The following is a 22,484-nucleotide window of genomic DNA, read 5'->3' as shown; positions in this document are numbered from 1 at the left end:
CAGAGGTGAGGTATTCTGCTACCATTTAATTTATCTGTAGGGTTCTACAGCAATCTGATTTGTTCTGTTTTCCTAATAGAAGGTGTATTGGTATTCTAGGTCCTAGTGTAATATTTGCAATGTTGCCTTTTCATAGATACATTTGTTACTGCTTGAGTGCTGGCAGTTAGGGTTGTTTTGGTATGGAAGGTTTACTATATTGTAATGGTAATTCTGTTTATTCATGGCTTTCTGAGAGCCAAGCCCACATGCAGCAGGCATTACAAAAAGTCTAATTCCATGGGAGTTCCAAGTATCTTTTTTTGTAGTGTTTTCTGGTTGGCACCACAGCAGTGCATGTAAATATAATATGCATGTTGTCAGTGATGTTTTTGCCTCAGAAGACTGTACTTTTCAATGTTCTTTTTCACGTAAAATTTGTTCTAAATGCAAGGGGTAAGGGGGAATTCAGACAGCAACCAACGAGTGTCCTGACTTTTACAGTCTGTGAAACTAAGCATGGGAGTAACCTAGTCCTTTTCTTCCATCATTTCTATGTTTCTGTAATTTAATTGTGTGTGTCTGTAAAGGGTATGGGAGAGTGTGTGTGTGGGGAGAGGAGGCTTGGGTGTGTGTGTGTGCGTGTGTGCGCATGCCTGTAGTTTGGATTATTCTTCCCTGTATGTATCACTTTGTATTTGTCCACAGAAGATTTAATCTTCCATTTAGATGCTCAATTCCGCAGTCTTGCAAGGTCCTCTTGCAGTTTTTCAGAATTGGCTTATGATCTAATAATTTCAAACAATTTTGTGTCACCCGCAAATTTGATCACCTCACTCTTCACTCCCTTTTCCAGATCATTTGTAAATATATTAAATGCACTGATCCCAGTACAAATCCCTGGGACATTCCACTATTTATTTTGTTTCCTATTCTTTGGTTATTTACCAATGTACAGTAGGGCATTGCCTCCTATCCCATGACTTTTTAATTTCCAGATGAGCCTCTCACGAGAGACTTTGTCAAATAACTTCTGAAAATCCAGAATACCCACCAACTCACCCTTGTCAAAATGTTTGGTAATCCCTTCAAAAAAAAGTCTAAGAGATTTTTAAGGTAAAGAGGGTAGCGTGCCCTCCTGGAGGATGTGATGATGACAAGGGCAGTGACAGACTTCATAATAGCATGTGATAAACCCAGAGGATCCCTAGTGGCAAGAGAATACGTATGAGGACACTGGGCAACCTTCAGTAAGCAACAGTCGCAGTCCAGGGCAGCAGTGATAGGGCTGCATTGGGCTTCCTGGATGGCATGGGGAAACCTGCATGGAGTGGCACTTGCGAACCTAAAGGGGATGCAGCCGGACCGGGTGGGGGGGGGGGTTGGGTTCCATGTGGGAATTAGATCTATTTTTGGAAGATGTGCATAAAATCACTGCTGGGCAGACTTCATGGATCTTTTAGGTCATTATCTGCTACAATTTACTATGTTACTATGAAAGATTTCTCTGCTATCATCTCAGCTCTCTGCTGAAGCAGGGGAGTCGTACCAGACTGCCTGGTCCTGCTGTTATGGAATGGAAGCTATAATCATTGAGTGAACGTGGGCACGGCAATGTCCCTGGAGACTGCTGTCTCATCATTGCTGCAGGGCAGCACCACCAAGGAGAAAATTTTCTTTATTTTTTTTTTAACTTCTCTGGCTTTCTTTTTCCATGTAGGATCCTTATAAGCACAAAATACAGAATCTGATAGCAGATGAAGACCAAGTGTGCTGTTTAATTCCTGATGCAATGTCACAGATTCCCAGTTGATCTCTGATTTCCCCCTCACATCTTTATAGCTGGGGATACGCTGTGATTATCCCAGACTTTACCACACACTCCCCCCCCCCCCAGCTAAGGATCATCTGTGCTTATCCCAGGCTTTATCTCTTACGCCCCCACAGCTAAGGATCCTATGTGCTTATCCCAGAATTTACCCCTCACTTTCCCACAGCTAAAGATCCTCTGGGCCAGATTTTATAACGTGCGCGCGGGCGTAGATTTGTTCACGCAACCCGGCGTGAACAAATCTACGCTCGATTTTATAACATGCATGCGCGCTGCCGCGTGCATGTTATAAAATCCAGGGTTGGCATGCGCAGGGGGATGCACAATTGTGCAACCTGTGTGCGCCGAGCCGAGCAGCCTGCATCTGTTCCCTCCAAGGCCGCTCCGAAATCGGAGCGGCCTTGGAGGGAACTTTCCTTCCGCACCCCCGCACCTTCCCCTCCCTTCCCCTATCTAACCCGCCCTCCAGCCCTAACTAAACCCCCCCCTGACCTTTATTGAAGAAGTTACGCCTGCCTCTGGGCAGGCGTAACTTGCGCGTGCCAGCTCTCCATCCCCCGGCTCGGTGGCTGTTCCGGAGACCTCGGTCCCGCTCCCGGAACACCCCTGGGCTGGCGCTCCGCCCATGGCCCCGCCCCCAGAATGCCCATTTCTTTCAAGCCCTGTGACTTATGCGCGTCCCGGGGCTTGTGCGCGCCGCCGAGCCTATGCAAGATAGGCTCGGTGCACGCAGGGGGAGGCAGGGGTAGGTTTTTGGGGGTTGCGCACGTAAGATACGTGCACAACCCCCCTCTGTGTTTATCCTAGAATTTACCCCTCACTTTTCCCAAAGCTAAGGATCCTCTGTGCTTATCCCAGGCTTTATCCTTCACTCCCCCATAGCTAAGGATCTTCTGCACATATCCCAGGCTTTCTCCTCACTCCCCTAGAGCTAATGCCTCTGTGGTGAGACTGCACTTTGAATACTGTGAGCAATTCTGGTCGCCGCAACTCAAAAAAGATATAGTGTACCGATGAAGGTACAGAGAAGGGCAATCAAAATGATAAGGGGCATGGAATGGCTTCCCTATGAAGAAAGGCTAAAGAGGTTAGGGCTGTTCAGCTGAGATGGCTGAAGGGGAATATGATAGAGGTCTATAAAATCATGAAAGAACTTGAAAAGGTAAATGTGAATCAGTTATTTACTTTTTCAGATAATACAAGGACTAGGGAGCACTCCATGAAGTTAGCAAGTAGCATATTTAAAACAAATTGGAGAAAATTCTTTTTCACTCAACACATAGTTAAGCTCTGGAAATCATTGCCAGAGGATGTGGTTAAGGAAATCAGTGTAGCTGGGTTTAAAAAAGGTTTGGATATGTTCCTGGGGAAGAAATCCATAAACTGCTATTAATCATGTTGACTTAGGGAATAGTCACTGCTTTTTACCGGCATCAGTAACATGGGATATATTTCATGTTTGGGTATTAGCCAGTAGGGATGTGAATCGTTTTAGGACGATTAAAATTATCGTCCGATAATTTTAATATCGTCTTAAACCGTTATGGAACACAATACAATAGAGATTCTAACGATTTATCGTTATAAATCGTTAGAATCGTGAGCCGGCACACTAAAACCCCCTAAAACCCACCCCCGACCCTTTAAATTAAATCCCCCACCCTCCCGAACCCCCCCCCAAATGACTTAAATAACCTGTGGGTCCAGCGGCGGTCCGGAACGGCAGCGGTCCGGAACGGGCTCCTGCTACTGAATCTTGTTGTGTTCGGCCGGCGCCATTTTCCAAAATGGCGCCGAAAAATGGCGGCGGCCATAGATGAACACGATTGGACGGCAGGAGGTCCTTCCGGACCCCCGCTGGACTTTTGGCAAGTCTTGTGGGGGTCAGGAGGCCCCCCCCAAGCTGGCCAAAAGTTCCTGGAGGTCCAGCGGGGGTCAGGGAGCGATTTCCCGCCGCGAATCGTTTTCGTACGGAAAATGGCGCCAGCAGGAGATCGACTGCAGGAGGTCGTTCAGCGAGGGTTCCGGCGCCTCGCTGAACGACCTCCTGCAGTCGATCTCCTGCCGGCGCCATTTTCCATATGAAAACGATTCGCGGCGGGAAATCGCTCCCTGACCCCCGCTGGACCTCCAGGAACTTTTGGCCAGCTTGGGGGGGGCCTCCTGACCCCCACAAGACTTGCCAAAAGTCCAGCGGGGGTCCGGAAGGACCTCCTGCCGTCCAATCGTGTTCGTCTATGGCCGCCGCCATTTTTCGGCGCCATTTTGGAAAATGGCGCCGGCTGAAGACAACAAGATTCAGTAGCAGGAGCCCGTTCCGGACCGCTGCCGTTCCGGACCGCCGCTGGACCCGCAGGTTATTTAAGTCATTTGGGGGGGGGGGGGTTCGGGAGGGTGGGGGATTTAATTTAAAGGGTCGGGGGTGGGTTTTAGGGGGTTTTAATGTGCCGGTTTTGCGATTTTACGTTTTTTCGATTTTTTACGATTTTTCACGATTTTTCACGATATTTTACCCCCCCAAACGGCAACAATACGATTCCCTCCCCCTCCCAGCCGAAATCGATCGTTAAGACGATCGAGGACACGATTCACATCTCTATTAGCCAGGTACTTGTTACCTGGGTTGGCCACTGTTGGAAACAGGACGCTAGGCTTGATCAACCCTCATTCTGACCCAGTAAGGCAACTTCTTATGTTCTTATGTACTTATCCCAGGCTTTACCCCTCACTCCCCCACAGCTAAGGATGCTTTGTGCTAATCCCAGGCTTTATCCCTTATTACCCCACAGCTAAGGATCATCTGTGCTTATTCAAGGCTTATTACCCTTCACTCCTCACAGCTAAGGATCCTCTGTGCTTATTCAAGGCTTATTACCCTTCACTCCTCACAGCTGAGGATCCTCTGTGCTTATCTCAGGTTTTATTGAATTATGTTACTGTTTTTGTTTCCAGTGGCAGGCCGTTCTGTGTCATAAGAACTTATAAGTCATGCTGGGTCAGACCAAGGTCCATTGAGCTCAGCATCCTGTCTCTGAAGGTAGTCAGTTTGGGTCTCAAGTACCCAGTAGATCCCAAAAAAATAGATCTATTTTTTTGTTACTCACTCGTGTTGATGTGTGGTTTTTTTTCAAGTCTACCTGACTAATCGTTGTTTATGGACTTTTCCTCCAAGAATTTGTCCAAATCTCTTTTAAACCATACTACATTAGTTGCCTTGGAGATGTCCATTGACAACATACAGCTTAACTGCGTGATGAGGGAACACATATTTTTTTATAATTTCTTTTAAGTCTGCTGGTTGTTAGTTTTACGCATTGACCCCAAGCTGTCCACCCCACTCATGATTTTCTAAACTTCTATCATATCCCATCTCAGTTGTCTTTTCTGCAAGCTGAAGAGCCCTAAACATTTTAGTCTATCAGCATAAGGGAGCTATTCCATTACCTTTATCTTTTTTGTCTCCCTCTTCTGCACCTTTTCTAGTCCTGCTATTATACTGTACTCACAAATTGTTTCTCTTTGCTTGAGTTGCTAAACAGTCAGTTAAATCTTTATTCCCAGGAGGGATGTGAATTGTTTTTTAACGATTTAAAATATCGTCCGATAATTTTAAAATCGTCATTAATCGGTAAGGGACTTGATACAATAGGAATTCCACCGATTTATCATGAAAAATCGGGTTTTTTTGTTAGTGCGCACTAATGGGAGTTAGTGCGCACTAACAGGAAGTTAGTGCGCACTAACAGAAAATGATACAATTTGACACTTTTCAGGTCAAGTTAAGGTCAGTTAAGTCAGTTAGGAATGAATATGTATTCCTATTGGCTGGCTGCCCTCTTATTTATTGATGTTACCAAGGTTCCCACTGAGGTGATGGTTTAATATATGGGGGATGGGTGGAAACGGTTGGTAGCTTGACAAAAAAAAGTAATGTGATCACTGATCAGTCAATGTGACTAGAACTTGTGCCCTATCCCTGATACAGGGAGTGTTGTGATCTTCCTGCACACAGTGCCCTATCCTGGTTACCGGGGGTGTTGTGATCTTCCTGCACGCAGTGCCCTATCCCTGATACCGGGAGTGTTGTGATCTTCCTGCACACAGTGCCCTATCCCTGATACCGGGAGTGATGTGATCTTCCTGCACGCAGTGCCCTATCCCTGATACCGGGAGTGTTGTGAGTGTCCTGCGTACCGGGAGTGTTGTGAGTGTCCTGCGTGCAGGAAGATGACAACACTCCCGGTATCAGGGATAGGGCACTGAGTGCAGGAAGATCACAACACCCCCAGTATCAGGGATAGGGCACTGCATGCAGGAAGATCACAACACCCCCAGTATCAGGGATAGGGCACTGCATGCAGGAAGATCACAACACTCCCAGTATCAGGGATAGGGCACTGAGTGCAGGAAGATCACAACACCCCCGGTAACCGGGATAGGGCACTGTGTGCAGGAAGATCACAACACTCCCGGTATCAGGGATAGGGCACAAGTTCTAGTCACATTGACTGATCACATTACTTTTTTTGTCAAGCTACCAACCGTTTCCATTTCCCATCCCCCATATATTAAACCATCACATCAGTGGGAACCTTGGTAACATGAATAAATAAGAGGGCAGCCAATAGGAATACTTATTCGTTCCTAAACTGACCTTAACTGACCTGAAAAGTGTCAAATTGTATCATTTTCTGTTAGTGTGCACTAACTGAAAAACCGATTTTTTTACAAAAAAAACCCATGCCGATCAGATATCCCCCCCCCCCCCCAGCCAAAATCGATCGTTAAAACGATTGGGCACACGATTCACATCCCTAATTCCCAGCTTCAGATATCAGTGCAAACTCAGTTCTTAATACCAAACATTTATTGCAAGATGAACACTTTAACACTCACTGCAAATGACATGGTATCACGGATAACTGCACAGATAGCAGAAACTGATACAGCTGTGATGAGAATCTCTGAAAGCCCAGTAGTCAGAGGCACAAACTGCAGCTGTTTGAGAAGCTGTGGATATTATTGTATATCCCCCCTTTTTTTTTTTTTTTTTAGAGGATTATTCCTCCTAAGAGCACATACATCATTTATTTCTTCAGGGGCTGCTCTGGCTAACCATTCCATCCTTGGGGGCGGGAGGTTACTTTTTATGGTGGGAAGCTCTCATTTATGACCCAGATGATGAGAAGGGGTCGCCAGTGTGTGTGTGGTCATTTGGTACTTCCCGTGAGGTGAGGTACTTCCCGTGAGGTGAGAGGCTGTAATAACAACCAGGTCTGGGTGTTAAATAAAAGTTTACTGATGATCAATACTCATAAATTCAAGTCCTTTATCCAGAATTGTGAGTCTACATCTGACTGATGGTACAGATAGGATTCTGGGTAGGTCGTGCCCTTTTACCAGACCTCTGGGTAGAACCCATGGTGATTTTAATTGTGCAACTCTCTCAGCGGCTGTGCGGGAATCCTAGTGGAGGTGTCCCCAACTTTAACAAAAAAATCCTACCTTTGAACATCTTCTTCCCAGACCCCAAAGCCCGTCCTGGTTTTTTGATGGTAGAGATCCAGATGGGATCCCCTGCTTTCATTCTTCCTTATTTATTTATTTATTTATTTATTTATTTATTTAAAAGTTTTATATACCGACATTCATCAATGATATCACATCGGTTCACAGCGTAACATGAAACTAGTGCCTGTGGCGGCGCTTTACATCGAACATGTTTAACATAATACAATTGAAACATATTGAAACATTATAACTAGGGAGTAAAGGAAAGGTAGGGGAAATAAAGATTTAACTAAAATTAAAATAACATATTTACAAAAGGGTAAAAGAGGAAACAAGGAGGGGGGAAAGTGACAGAAGAAAAAAGTTAGGTTAATAAATTATTGTAGGCAAAGTTTGCAGATATATACAAAATGTACAATTATAGGGAATAACATAATTTAACAATTGTGCAGGGAGGGGGAGAAGGAGAGGAGAAGGGGGGGGAGGAGAGATAGGAGGGGGGGGGGGGGGTAGGGTAACACAGTAGCTTTACCAAAGGCTTCAGACGCTTCTTCCATATCTCTGACCCTGTATGTTGCGCCATCTACGGTGAATAACAAACTAAAAGGAAAAGTCCACCGATAGCGGATGTTATTGTCCTGTAATACAGAGGTAGCAGGACGCAGGTCAAACCGTTTGCACATTGTCGAAGCTGCCAAATCATTAAAGATGATGGAGGTGAAATGAAAGAGAGCGAGAGAGACCACGCCCCCTCCCACGACGTCATCGAGAGCTTGGTCGGTGGTTGAGGGGCGCCTCAAGATCAGGCGCAGAAGAGCGGGGAAGCCTTTTTTTCCACCTTAGGCCTCCGAAATTAACTTCTCCCTTCATGTTCCTGATTCTTTCATCCTTATACTCTGAACTTTTTGGGGAACTTTTCTTAAGTCCAAAAAATACCTTAAAGCTTAATCTGGATATCTCTTCTGCCTTCACTGTCTCTCGCAGCAGGATCCATCACTGGTGCTTGCCCTCCTAGGGTTTAGAGAAGGCTCACAGGTCTTTGGTCCTCTGGTGAGAGCTCTTTTGCCCCTACAGGGTATCAGGCGTACAAATCTATCTCTCTGTAAATTATAAGAAGGACCCTTAGGCAGGGAGTGCGCTGGGAGGTGTCACTTCTAAAATAAAATCCATTGGGTGAAACTGGGAGGCCCCATCAGAGTGTGGAAAAAATACATCTTTACCCTCTGACTGCTTCCTCAAACTGAACCCCACGGTGTATTAACATGGCTGGGCTAAATAGTCTTCAGGCATCCAATCCAGACTCTCCAGGTAGGAGGGGCTGAGGAATATGGATGGCTCTTTATAAAGTGTGTTCTAAGACAGGGACAGTGATATCTGGTGGCCATACTGGGAGGGTCTGCCACAATTGCATGAGGTGAAAAAAGTGGTCCTTCTAGTCCTAAAATCTAGGAGCTTGAAGAGCTGCCTCAGGCTGCTTTTGGTCAAGGGACTAATAGGAAGAGGACAGACATACAAAGAGAGAAAGAGAGCAAACAAGAACAGATCCAATAAGACGTTCAGAAACATTCAAACATTAACTATCATTAAAATTGGAGGATGGCCAATGTAATGCCAGTCTTTAAAAAAGGCTCCAGGGATAATCCAGAAAGCTATATACGGGTGAGCTTGACATTAGTGCCAGAAAAAATCATAGAAATCAGAGGTGCAAACTCAGTGACCTTGAAGCAAGATGTAATTTTAGTAATGGAGTGATTGCCTGACAATAAATAAGGGAAGAGTAATGTCCAGGTCGGTGGGAAGTGAGAACATAGATAAAGCAGATACGGCGCCTGAAAGTGTTGTTTCCCATCGGTTATTAGAGTCTGGGTTATGGGAGGAAGTGGATTTCCACTCTGTTAAAGGCACAGACTGAAACAGTCAATGTCGAGCTTTGGAACTGAAGACACACTTGGAAGTTTGTTTTTTCCAATAACATTTTATGAAAGGTAAATGATAACTTTTAGGAGTCACAATTCACAGATTCAGTGTGCTCAGAATACAATACTCTTTCTTCTATTGTCTTTGAACACGTTATAGGTTTGTTTGTTATAAAAGTTATCACAGACTGCAGGGAATATGGCACATATTCAGTAAAATGTTTGTGCTGGGTTGTTGTTTGCTGAGTCCCACAACCTGGAAGCATTTCTGTCTGCTCCATTGTATTGTGACACTGTTGCCTGTCTGTCAGGCATTTCTTATTATCAAAGTACTTCACAAGTCACCTGAGCTTGAACAATCCAGTAGTTTAGAATATTGAAATTCATTCTCTTTCTCAGTAAGGAGCAACTTGCTCACAGTTTCTTATTACCTGAGATTAACAGTGTTTGAGCTTGTAAACTGACAAAGAGTGACAGATTCTTGTCAGACTGGGATGATATACGTGCCATGGTGTTAGCGGGAATGTGTTTGGCGTGCTGTTGCTTCTCAGTCTTATGGCTGAGATCCAAGCACAGGTTGAAGCTATGAGTTAAGGATGATCTCTTCAAGGTCTTTTGGCTGCATGAGAAGCTGTACAATATTTTATTTTATTTCACATCACTTTTATTCTGCTGATAAAAATTGTGTTCCCAGTGGATTACAATTTAAACAATTAAACAGAAATACATCAACATCTAAATAAGTAGGAGAAAACTAACATAACATAACAATAAACAAGGAACAGGACATTACCCCAAATCTACATGTGGGAACCGGGGGGGTGGGGGGGAGTGTTGATTAACACCCTGCTGGCCAATACCTTTATGCACGTGAAACCATTTGGACTCTGTCTAAAGCTGGAGGGTTAAACTTCTTAAAAAAAAAGAAAATAAATACACAAAATGTAGGAATGGTGTAGGTCCTGCTACAGGTGTTGGCAGGAATGGAGTGAGTCCTATTGTGGGCACTGGCAGATTGATTTGCATTCTTCTGTGGGCATTGGCAGGAATGGCGTGGGTCTTTCTACAAGTGTTGACAGGAATGGTGTGGGTCTTCCTACAGGTGTTGGTAGGAATGCTGTGGGTCCTACTCTAGGTGTTGGCAGGAATGGTGTGTGTCCTGCTGCAGGTGTTGGTAGGAATGCTGTGGGTCCTGCTACAGGTGTTGTTGGCAGGAATGGTGTGTGTCCTGCTGCAGGTGTTGGTAGGAATGCTGTGGGTCCTGCTACAGGTGTTATTGGCAGGAATGGTGTGTGTCCTGCTACAGGTGTTGGCAGGAATGGCGTGTGTCCTGCTACAGGTGTTGGTAGGAATGCTGTGGGCCTTCCTACAGATGTTGGTAGGAATGGTGTGGGTCCTGCTACAGGTGTTGTTGGCAGGAATGGCCTCGGAGGGAACGGCCTCGGAGGGAACGCTCTTTCACCCTCCCCTCACCTTCCCCTCCCTTCCTCTACCTAACCCACCCCCCCCCGGCCCTATCTAAACCCCCCCCCTACCTTTGTCCATGGATTTACGCCTCCCGGAGGGAGACGTAAATCCATGGGCGCCAGCGGGCCGCTGGTGCGCCGAGACGCAACCCAGGGGCGGTTCTGGAGGGCGCGGCCACGCCCCTGGACCGCCCCGGGCCGAAACCATGCCCCTGGGCCCGCCCCCGAAATGCCGCATCCCGCCCCCAAAACGCCGCATCGATCGGCCCTGCCCCCGACACGCCCCCGACAAAAAATCTCGGGACTTACGCGAGTCCCGGGGCTCTGCGCACGCCGGCAGGCCTATGGAAAATAGGCGCGCCAGCGCGCAAGGCCCTGCTCGCGTAAATCCGGGCGGATTTACGCGAGCAGGGCTCTTAAAATCCGCCCCAGTGTTGGGTTCCATATTAGGTGCTACAACCCAAGAAAGAGATCTAGGTGTCATAGTGGATAACACATTGAAATCGTCGGTACAGTGTGCTGCAGCAGTCAAAAAAGCAAACAGAATGTTGGGAATTATTAGAAAGGGAATGGTGAATAAAACGGAAAATGTCATAATGCCTCTGTATCGCTCCATGGTGAGACCGCACCTTGAATACTGTGTACAATTCTGGTCGCCGCATCTCAAAAAAGATATAATTGCGATGGAGAAGGTACAGAGAAGGGCTACCAAAATGATAAGGGGAATGGAACAACTCCCCTATGAGGAAAGACTAAAGAGGTTAGGACTTTTCAGCTTGGAGAAGAGATGACTGAGGGGGGATATGATAGAGGTGTTTAAAATCATGAGAGGTCTAGAACGGGTAGATGTGAATCGGTTATTTACTCTTTCGGATAGTAGAAAGACTAGGGGGCACTCCATGAAGGTAGCATGGGGCACATTTAAAACTAATCGGAGAAAGTTCTTTTTTACTCAACGCACAATTAAACTCTGGAATTTGTTGCCAGAGGATGTGGTTAGTGCAGTTAGTTATAGCTGTGTTTAAAAAAGGATTGGATAAGTTCTTGGAGGAGAAGTCCATTACCTGCTATTAAGTTCACTTAGAGAATAGCCACTGCCGTTAGCAATGGTAACATGGAATAGACTTAGTTTTTGGGTACTTGCCAGGTTCTTATGGCCTGGATCGGCCACTGTTGGAAACAGGATGCTGGGCTTGATGGACCCTTGGTCTGACCCAGTATGGCATTTTCTTATGTTCTTATGTTCTTACATTTACTTTTTCAAGTCCTTTCATGATTTTGTAGACCTCTATCATATCCCCCCTCAGTCGTCTCTTCTCCAAACTGAACAGCCCTAACTTCCTCAGCCTTACCTCACAGGGCAGCTGTTCCATGCCACTTCCATGCCACTTATTTTGGTTGCAACTATAAATTTATCAAAATTAATTTTCCATCCATATTCTGTCGTGCCCGTCGGTTGCAGACAGCTGCGACCTCTGTTGCTCACCTCTCTTTTCCCAGCACCAGCGATTCTCAGAAGCATGGCGGCCTCAGCCTGCAAACGCTACCTTCCTCGGTGTCCCCGGGACGGCATGGGCGATTCCATCCGCCATCTGGAATCAGGGATTACCTAGGGCATGCACGCGCCAGGCCCTCTCTTATTCACGTCATGGCGGGAACCTCGGGGGCGTCCCCTCCGCATGACGTTACCCACCAGTGTATTTAATCCTTCCAACCTATGCTTCCTACGAGTTAGCAAAGACTTCCTTCCTGCTTAATTCCACTCCTCTTGGAGACGCTTCGCTTCGCTCTGCTGAACCCGTTCCTAAACTTCTGAACATAGAACGCTTTAGGTACCCACTCCTCGGGGGGCCTTATCACGTTCTGGCTATCTGCTCCTCGGAGGGCCTTCCTGCCTGAAGTATCCTGCATTGTTACTACCTTCTTGCTGACGGAACCTCTGGTATACCCCGTGCCTTGGGCCACCACCGAGTTCACCCCAGCTTTACCATCATCTACACTTTGGAGTTAGTGCCATCATCAACCTTGCTCTGCTGACCTCCTGCACCTCTCTGTTCTACTGTGCTGATTCTCGGCGTACCCTGCGCTGCGGGCCACTACCGGATCTACCCTGAGAGGTGTGTCACCTGAGGAGCAGTTCCCCAGCGTACCCCGCTCTGCGGGCCACTACCAGGGATATCATCGTGAGCTACCTACTACTCTGGACTGTGTCTTCCATCCACCTGGTGGGTATTCCCCCAATATTCCAGTCTAATAAAGTCTCGTTACTTCTGTGTCCGTCTCAGCAGAGGTCACGCCTATCGTAGTGCGTCCCCACAGGGCTCCTCCCTGGGGGTGGAGTCAGCTCTCACTACGGTTCAGGGTCCACAACCGTACCAGATTTTAACATATTCATTGGAAGTAAAGTTGCAACAAAAATCTCAAATTATTCATTAATGCCATTTTACAAAAAAATACATTTAATTCAGACTTCTGCTAAAGTACAAGTGATATCATAAAGTCTTCAAATTTCAGACGGTATTCCAAGCTCATTGCACGCCGCGTTTCGCTTTAATCAACCTGCTTCGGGGGGAAAGTCTTGTATAGTACTTAAACTGTCAACAGACCTTCCCAGATAGATCATGATTATTTACAGTATGCATTTCCCCCCACTTTTAGAATAGAAAACTAGGGGAGAGTTGCTGCGGATAATCTGTGGCAGAACAACTCCTGTTTCTCATGTTTGTAGATAATGTATATTCTTTTCAAACATTTATTCAATCTCATAAAAAAAATTAGCCAGTTTTTATTACCTTAAACCACCAGTCTCTCCTCTTTTAGAAGGGAGTAGCAATGGATAGCTGACTGCGGATAACTGGCTTGCATGAAGGGATAAATATTATAAATTGAGAAGGGTTTGGTAGGTATGATGCGAGTTTGGTTTGTAGTGAGTATTTAGTTTTCTATGGGTTGAGAATATGAGATGCTATTTCAGAATATCGTTAATTAAATGGATGATGCCAGTTTAGTCAAGATGGTATTATTGATTTGTGTTTAGACTGTTAATGATATAGCATGTCAACTATCAAAAGCTCCCTCAGCTTCTGTTGACTCTAAGGACTAGGTTTTCAAAGCAACTTATACACATAAAAGTCTGTTTTATATGCCTAAGTGGCACTTTGAAATGCAATTAGGATGTTATGAACAAAAAAAGGATGTTGCCCCTGTATAAGTCCCTGTTGAGACCTCATTTGGAATACTGTGTACCGTTCGGGAGACTGCATCTTCAAAAGGATATAAACAGGTTGGAGTCAATCCTGAGGGTGGCTACTAAAATGGTCAGTGGTCTTGTGGTAAAGCATATGGGGACAGACAAAGATCTAAATACGTATATCCCAGAGGAAAGGCAAGATAGGGCAGATATGACAGAAATAGTTAAAAGCCTCCAAGGTTTCCATGCAGAGGGGGCAGGCCTATTTCAAAGGAAAGGAGGCTCTAAAATGATGAGGAGTCATGGGATGAGGTTGAAAGGGGGTAGACTTAGAGGCTAATTAGCCGAGCTGCACAGCGGCTGAATATGGACCCCTATGCACATAAATATGCGTGTACCAGCTGCGCTCTGTTTGGAGCAGGTGTAATTTTGTGAGAGATAATTTGTGGCATCCTTGCCCAGTTATGCATGGAATGTCACTTTGAATATCCACGCGTGCTATTGTAAACTTGCTGTCTGAAGGTATTGCACCTAGCACAAACTAATTATCCATATTAGATTTTTGAGATTATGCATAATAAGATTATGTGATTAGCCAATTGGTGGCAGAACAACTCCTGTTTCTAATGTTTGTGTCTAAGGTGCAGGCTGAAAACCACTGAAGTTCCCTGGAGGCCCTTATTTACCGTCCACCTCCCCAGTCCACCCCTAGCACACCCTCCCACCCTCTTCAGGCCTATCCCAGTACTTTCCTTCCCTTCTCCTCAGCCCATTCACAGCACATTCTGATCCCTCTCCCCAGCTACAACCCACCATTCCCTTTCCCCTTTCCCTCCTCACTGACCGAGCCCCAGCACACTCTGACCCACCTGCCTAACATGACCCAATCACACTGACTTGCTCTCCTCAACTCAACCCCAGCCCAATCACAGCACTCCCCCACCCCCTTATTGGCTCATCCTATTTGGAGCCCATCTCCGCCCACACTATGACCCCTCTCCTCAGCCGAACCAGCAAACTCTGACCACCTGCTGCAGCCCGATCCCAGGACTACCTTCTCCTCTCAGAGGCCCAGGCCCAGCCCCAGCCTTAATATACTCTTATCTCTGTCCCCAGCCCAGTGCCAGCACACGCTAACCCCCTGCCCTAGTACGGTCCCAGCACTCTCTTCTCCCCAGCCCAACCTGGCCCCAGCACAGTTTTGATCACCCTCCCTAACTCGACTCCAGCACACTCTCTCTCCCCCGCTCCCCAGTCCAGACTCAGCTCAATCTGACCCTCCATGCCGCAGCCGAACCCCAGCACACGCCGAGTCCCCTGCCCGAACCCGATCCCAGCAATCCCTTCTCTGCAGCCCAGCCTGTCCACAGCACACTCCTGAACCTTCTCCCTAGCCCATTCCCAGCACGCTCCCAATCACCCTCCACAGCTCGGCCCCAGCACACTCTGATCCCCCCCCCCCTCCCCAATTACCCAAAAGGAAAGAAAAAGCAAGCAACGATAAAAAAAAATCCTGTAAAAAAAACCAAAGGTAATGAAAGTATCCCCGAGTCCTCTCCCCCGACCTCCCTCTGCCCAGTCCTTACTCCAACACGGGCCTGCAGATGATCCTGCACCATTCCTCCAGCTTTTCAAGTGGCCCCTGGAACTCCTGCACTTAAAGGCTGGGGTGGTGAGAAGTCAGTAGGGGGATCCTGGGATCTGGGGGGGGGGGGGGGGGCTTCGGATGAAGCGGGTTCAGGAGTTGGGCGGGAGGAACCACAATTCAGCCTTGCAGTTCTCCTTATTTTGTTTTAAATTGTCTAATTTCCTGGTTAGTGGCATGCATTGCACACTGCATACCCAACTAACTGCCACAAGTGTACTGTGTACCTAGAAGATATTCTCTAGCTCCATAGGTCTATTGGCAGGCAAAGTACTAGGTAATCCTTTCCTCCCTGAAGCAGGTGGTTTAAAAGCAAAACATGATGTCCGATGGGCTGTCATTTGAATTGGAATACCATCCAAGATTTGAATAAGTTTGTGATATCACTTGAACTTTGAAGAAGTCTGACGTAAATAATGTGGCTTTTTGTAAAATGGCATTAATATTCCAAGGAATATGAATGAAAATGAATTTTGATTAATTTGTAGTTTATCTTTGTGTGTAAATATGCATTGTTATTATATAGTACATTATTGCTGTATTTCTATGAAATGTGTTGATTTAATACATTTTGATTAAATTGAGATTTGATATATTTAATTTTGATTAATGGCATATCTGATATATTTGATATATGCTTTTGATGAGATAATATTTGATTAATGGGTTTTGTTGAAATTAATGTATCATGCCACCAGTCTTGGAAAAATAATTGTGTGGTGTGGTGTTCCTTTGAAAACCTCTTGCTGTAGCATGCGGAGGAATTGTTATGGAATTCACCGGTGATGCAGTTGCAAGAAGCTCTGGATTTCTTTGAGGGATCCTGCTGAGTCATGGCTTAATTTTATTGTAAGAGACCCAGCAGTAGCCATAGTGATGATACCGTAGGTTGTCTCTTCTTTCTAGTTAGTGGATATGAATCAGCCAGCTAGGGCAGTCTGCGCGTCCTTCAGAGAGGCGGAATGTAGCACACTGTGCTCTGATTCTTGGGCAAGACTGCAGTGGTGGTGGGGCAGCAGAAAGGGACTGAACTGTTTCCAGGAAAATTGAATATTGCATTGCTAAGGAACGAAACACTTCTCCAAATACATTGCTGTTGGTTGTGAGGGAAACATGCTGAAAACCTGATATCCCTAGTCCAGACCAGAGAGGGAGAATGAAAGGTTCAAGCTATGATGTCTGCATAGTGGATATCACCTATATCTAATTAACCACCCGGGACCTCCTTTACCTTTGGTTTAGGATAAAATTATCTGAGGCTACAGGCAGGTCCCATCTCAGTGATAATCCATGTGTCTGGGCAGTGCTCATGGACCTCTGTCTGGAAGCACCATGTCCAGTGGCATCTTGACATATCATTGGGCCCTGCAGGAAAGGTTTGAGGTTTACCAAATGACTTTGGATCTATAGCCTTGAAATCCTTCCTATTTTAGAGAAAACTGATGACCAAATCCATGGATGCACTGGGGGCAAAATCCAGATTGGCTCAGACTGACCCTGATGACTTGGAGTTATCTGTTGACTCTGGTTCTCAGCCCAGTCCTCGGGACACATTCAGCCAGTCTGATTTTCAAGATATCCACAATGAATTTGCATGAGCTAGATTTACATACAGTGGAGGCAGTGCATGCAAATTTATCATATAGGAACATACGACATGCCACGTTAGGTTGGACCAAGGATCCATCGAGCCCAGCATCCTATTTCCAACAGTGGCCAATCCAGTCACCACGAATTACCCAGTGCATCCATTGCTCATTATTCACTTTCAGGGATAAAAGTGGTTTTCCCCATATCTGCTGGCGAATATGAACTTTTCTCCAGGAGCTTGTCCAAATTTCTTTTTAAACTCCACTATGCAAAATATTTTGACCACATCCTCCAGCAACAAATTCCACAGCTTGATTGTGTGCCAAATGAGAAAATAATTTCTCCAATTTGTTTTGAATTTGCTAGTGGTTAATTTTATGGAGTGTTCCTTAGTCCTTCTACCATTTGAAAGGGTAAATTGCTGTTCCGTATTTAACTGTTTTACCCCCTTATGATTTTCGAAATCTCCCTCATATCCCTTTTCAGTTTTCTCTTTTCCAAACTGAAGAGCCCTAACCTATTTAACCTTTCTTCCCTTTGTCATTTTTTTGTTGCCTTTCTCTCTATACCTTTTCTAGTTCTGCTATATCATTTCTGAGATGGGGCAAACAGAACGGCACAAGTGATAACAGAGCTGCCCCATTTCTTTCTGAATCATTCCTAACATTGTATTTGCTTTTTTTTTTTACTGGGCTGAGGATTTCAATGTATTGACCACAAGAAGTCCAAGGTCCTATTTCCTGGATGGTAACTTCTTATACAGAACCCAATATTGTGTACCTGTTGGTTGGATTATTTTTACATTTGTCCATATTAAATTTCATCTGCCATTTAGATGCCCAGTTACTCAGTCTTACAAGATCCTTCTGCAATTATTATTATTTATTAACGTTATATACTGAAATTCCAAAAAATATCATGAAAGCGGTTAGCAAAAGAAAACACAAACGTTCCTCAGGATCTTCTTCTGTTTTAATTACTTTGACTATGTTTGTGTCATCTGCAGGTTTGATCACTCATTGCTCCCTTTTCCAGATTGTTAATAAGTAAAATACAGATTCTAGTACAAATCTCGGGCACTTCACTATTTACCTCTTTCCATTGGAAAAACTGACCATTTAGTCCTACTCTTTGTTTCTTATCTTTTCATCTGTTACCAATCCACAGACATTTCCTCCTATCCCATGACTTTTTAATTTCCTGAGGCGCCTCTCCTGAGGGACTTTATCAAACGCCTTTCTTAAAATCCAAATACACTGTATCAGCTGCCTCACTTTTATCCAATGTTTACCCACACCTTCCAAGAATACTAATAGATCAGTGAGGCACAATCTCCCTTTTCTAAATTCATGTTGGCTCTTCTCCATTAAACCATGGTTATCCATTTGACTAGTCAATTAGATGGCCATATTCAGACACAGTCTGGATAGCAAAGTTTCCTGGATAAACATATCCTGCTAACTCTGGAGGTATTTTCAATAGTGTTAACTCCAGAGTTAGCTGGTTAACTGTAGCCGGCTCTTTGGCTCGACCAGACTTAGACAGCTAAGTCATCCAGCTAACTCTGGAGTTAGCCGATTAAATTGTTCAGCTAACTTACTCTTCCCAATTATGTTCTTAGAATGCCCCTAATGTATCCAGCTAAATTATATGTGCTTATTAGCTGGCTGTGTGTCCAAATTGTTACGCTCCACGGCCGCAGACGGATGCAACCACTGTTGCTCACCTCCTTTTTTGCTACCTTGGCTCTGTTGGGCAAACTCACGGCCTCTGCCAGCTACCACCGATCCTACGGCCTCCATTTCCGGGTCCACCTGAGCGGCGTGAATGTGGCCGACCGCCATCTTATCCATGGGGTTCCCTAGGCGCACGCGCGCGCTCCCCGACCTGTTTTAACCACGTCATGGCGGGAAACCCACCAGATGACATCACTCTGCTCCGATACTTAAGCTCGCCGGACTAGACAGCTGACGACTTGGCAACGAGTTCATCCTGTTGAAACTACCTACTCTCGCTCAGCGCTTGTTCCGGTTCCAGCTTCCATGGTGTGAGACTATTGGGTACCCGATCCTCGGGGGCCCCCCTCATCTCTCAGCTATCCGCTCCTTGGAGGGCCGTCACCCGGACTCCTGCCTGCCTCGCTTCCCAAGGTTTCCTTCGGAACGTCTTCCTTGTCTCCTGTCACTGTGAGTAACCATGCTGCGGACCTAGATTAAGATATCCATATTTGGACCCTCTCCGGTGTACCCCGCTCTGTAGACCATTGCCGTGAGGAACCTTCCGGATTCACTCTGCTCGGCGGACCCGTACCGTGATATCTTCAGATGCACCCTCGCTGGTGTACCCCGCTCTGTGGACCACTCCCATGACCTCCCACCGAGGAACCCTCTTGTGTAACATCTCTACGGACCCCGTGTAATCTTCAGTGACTGTAGCTTTCACTCGGCACCCCCGCTCCTCGGGTGTGCCGTATTCCTTGCCTATCCTGCCCTAGAAGTTGAGTCTATCACCAGCTTCTGTGCTACCGCCCAGTGACATGCCTCTAGGGGTCACTCTCTCATCTACTCTCTACCTCTGCTGTATTCCATCCTGCAGCTGAGACTCTGCCTCCCGACAGCAAGGCTCATTAGGGCTCCTCCCCTGGGTGGTACCACCTCTCGCCTCGGCCAAAGGGTCCACATACTTACAAATCCTAACACAAATATTCATTTAGTTAGCTAACTTCTATGTTAGCCAGCAAAATGCTTTTGAATATGGATCTTCATTCTTAAGATTAGATTCCACCATTTTACCTATAGTTACTTGAATCACCTCTCAAGCCCTTTTTGAAAATTGGAGGTACATTGGCTACCTTCCAGTTCTTAGCTATAGAGGAAAGTTAGAATGATAAATTGCAGATTAGCAATATCAAATGTGCAATTTAGTATTCGAGTTCCTTTAGAACCCTGGAGTGAATACCATCTGGTCCCAGTGATTTACTACTATCTAGTCTGTCAATTTCCTCTAGCACCTCTTCAAGATTCACACTGATTTTTTTCAGTTTCACTGAGTAATCAGCTACAAAGAATGGTTCAGGTATGGGTATCTTCCCAACAACCTACACAGTAAAAACCAAGGGAAATAATTCATTTAGTTTTTCTGTTGTGGCCTCATCCTTCTTGAATGCTCCTTTTATACCCCAGGCATCTAATGGCCCAACTGACTCTCTTGCAGGTTTTGTGTTTTTTGTATACTTGAAAAACCTTTTGAGAGCAATTTTTAGACTATGGTTAACCAGATAATTTTTGCTTTGATGTTATTATTTATTTGAATTGTTTATTGTACACCATTTTGATTTAATGGAAAACTGGTATATTACAATAAGCTTACCATTATCAGGGATTGTCAGCAGGACAAACGTCTTGCAGAATTTTCTCAAATAAAGTTATGTAGGTATATGTAGCTGGATAACTTTGAAACCTAACTGGCTATGTTTAAATATCACTGGTTAGGTTTTAAAGTTATCTGGGTATGTGTTCCTGGATACCATTACCTTAACCAGCTAGACTCAAATGATATAACTGGTTATGTGGCAACTGAAGAGGAAAAAAAAAGCCTAGCAGACCTGCTGGCCAATCTCCCACCCCAGTGACACTAATGTCAAGCCTGGGGTCCAATCCTCCACAAACTCCCTTAGATATAGTTAAAACGTTTCTGATCTATGCTGCTGATATCTGCCCCACCCCACCCTCGATGAGCTTTCTTCAAATAATCCTTCCTCCAAGCCTCCTCCTAATCCCCTCTACCATCCCAGCCTTAACCCTTCTGCTCCACCTGGCCCTTCCCAAAATCCTCTGGACCCCCAGTATCATGGTACACTCATACTGCTCCCGGTGGCTTCCAGTGTTGCTTAGAGTGAAAGCTACTAATATTGCTGTCATAGTATTAGTCTTGGGAGGGGAGGGGAATAAAGAAAGGGAAGGGTTGAGGAAGGGTTATTTTGGGGGCAGCTAACGGCTTGATAATTAAAAACTTACGGTCTACTGAGAAGGTAAGCAGCCCCCCCACCCCTCTGCGGTTCCAAAAATCTCCTCTCTTCAGGCCCCCTCCACATCTTTCTCCCTCCCTCCTAGAGTTTTATTCCGATAGCTAAGTTAGTAGATTATGCTTCCAGTATTGGTGTCAAAGCAATACTGGAAGCTGCAGTGAGCGGTAGACTGTATTGCAATCCTGGCATACCAGGGGTTTTTTGGGGTGCCATTTGGGAAGGGAAGATGAGGAGGGGACCCAGAGAAAGTTTTATTTGAAGAACCATGGAGGGGGAGTGGTGGGGTGACTATCACCTGATAACCCATAAACATTTTAATTATCTTTTGGGGAGCTTGGGGGAGGGGGGTTGTGGTAAAGAGGCACAAGTCTTGATGCTTCTTTAGGGCTGGGAGGACTGGAGACAGGCAGATGTGGTTCCTAATTCATAAAAGTGGATGTAAAGAAAAGGCTGGGAACTACAGGCCAGCTAGTCTGACCTTGGTGGTGAGCACATTAATGGAACTGCTGCTAAAACAGAGGGTACTGCAATCCAATGGATGCTAGGGTGCTGCAGTCCAGTGGATTGCAAGATCCGAGGCAGCATGGCTTTACCAGAGGTAAATCTTGTCAGATGAATCTGATCAATTTCTTTGATTGGGTGACCAGATAGTTGGATCAAGGAAAGCACTAGATGTAGCATACTTGGATTTCAGTAAGGCCTTTGACACGGTTCCGCTTAGAAGACATTTATTTATTTATTTATTTATTTATTTATTTAACACTTTTTATATACCGGCATTCGTAGGACACATCATGTCGGTTCACAATTAACTGAGAAAGGAAATTACAATGAATGAGGATAGAGAGAGTCAACGATATTACAATGAACGAGGAACAAGGATAGAGAGAGTCAACGAGCAGGGATACAACTTTGTAAAACGAACTGGATAATGATTATCCATGTTAAGTTTAGGTATGCATCAGGATGTTAAGGATGCATGTGCACTTAAGAGCTTAACATATGAACTTATTTACAATATTAAATGCAGGGGCAGGGAGAAGGGGAAGGGGGGAGCGAGGAGGGGAAAGGAGAGGAGGGGGTAGGGGTATAAGAGAACGTTAAGGCAATGGCACTTTCAAGGAAAGGCTGTTTGGAGGAAGAGAGGGGAGGGGTAGGGGAGAGGCAGCGGGGTGCTGGGGAAGGGTGGGGGGAGGGAGCAGGGGGGGAGCTGGGATGGTAAGGGAGCTAGAATGGAAGGGAGAAGGGGGACATAAATAATTTAAGTGCCCTTGGTATGGGACCTGGAGTGACTGACTGGGTTAGAAACTGGCTGAGCTGAAGGCAACA

Source organism: Rhinatrema bivittatum, chromosome 4 (genome assembly GCF_901001135.1).
Source record: "Rhinatrema bivittatum chromosome 4, aRhiBiv1.1, whole genome shotgun sequence".
Classification (NCBI taxonomy): Eukaryota; Metazoa; Chordata; class Amphibia; order Gymnophiona; family Rhinatrematidae; genus Rhinatrema; species Rhinatrema bivittatum.
The sequence above is the reverse complement of the archived record's forward strand: the minus strand, read 5'-3'. Positions refer to the sequence as shown.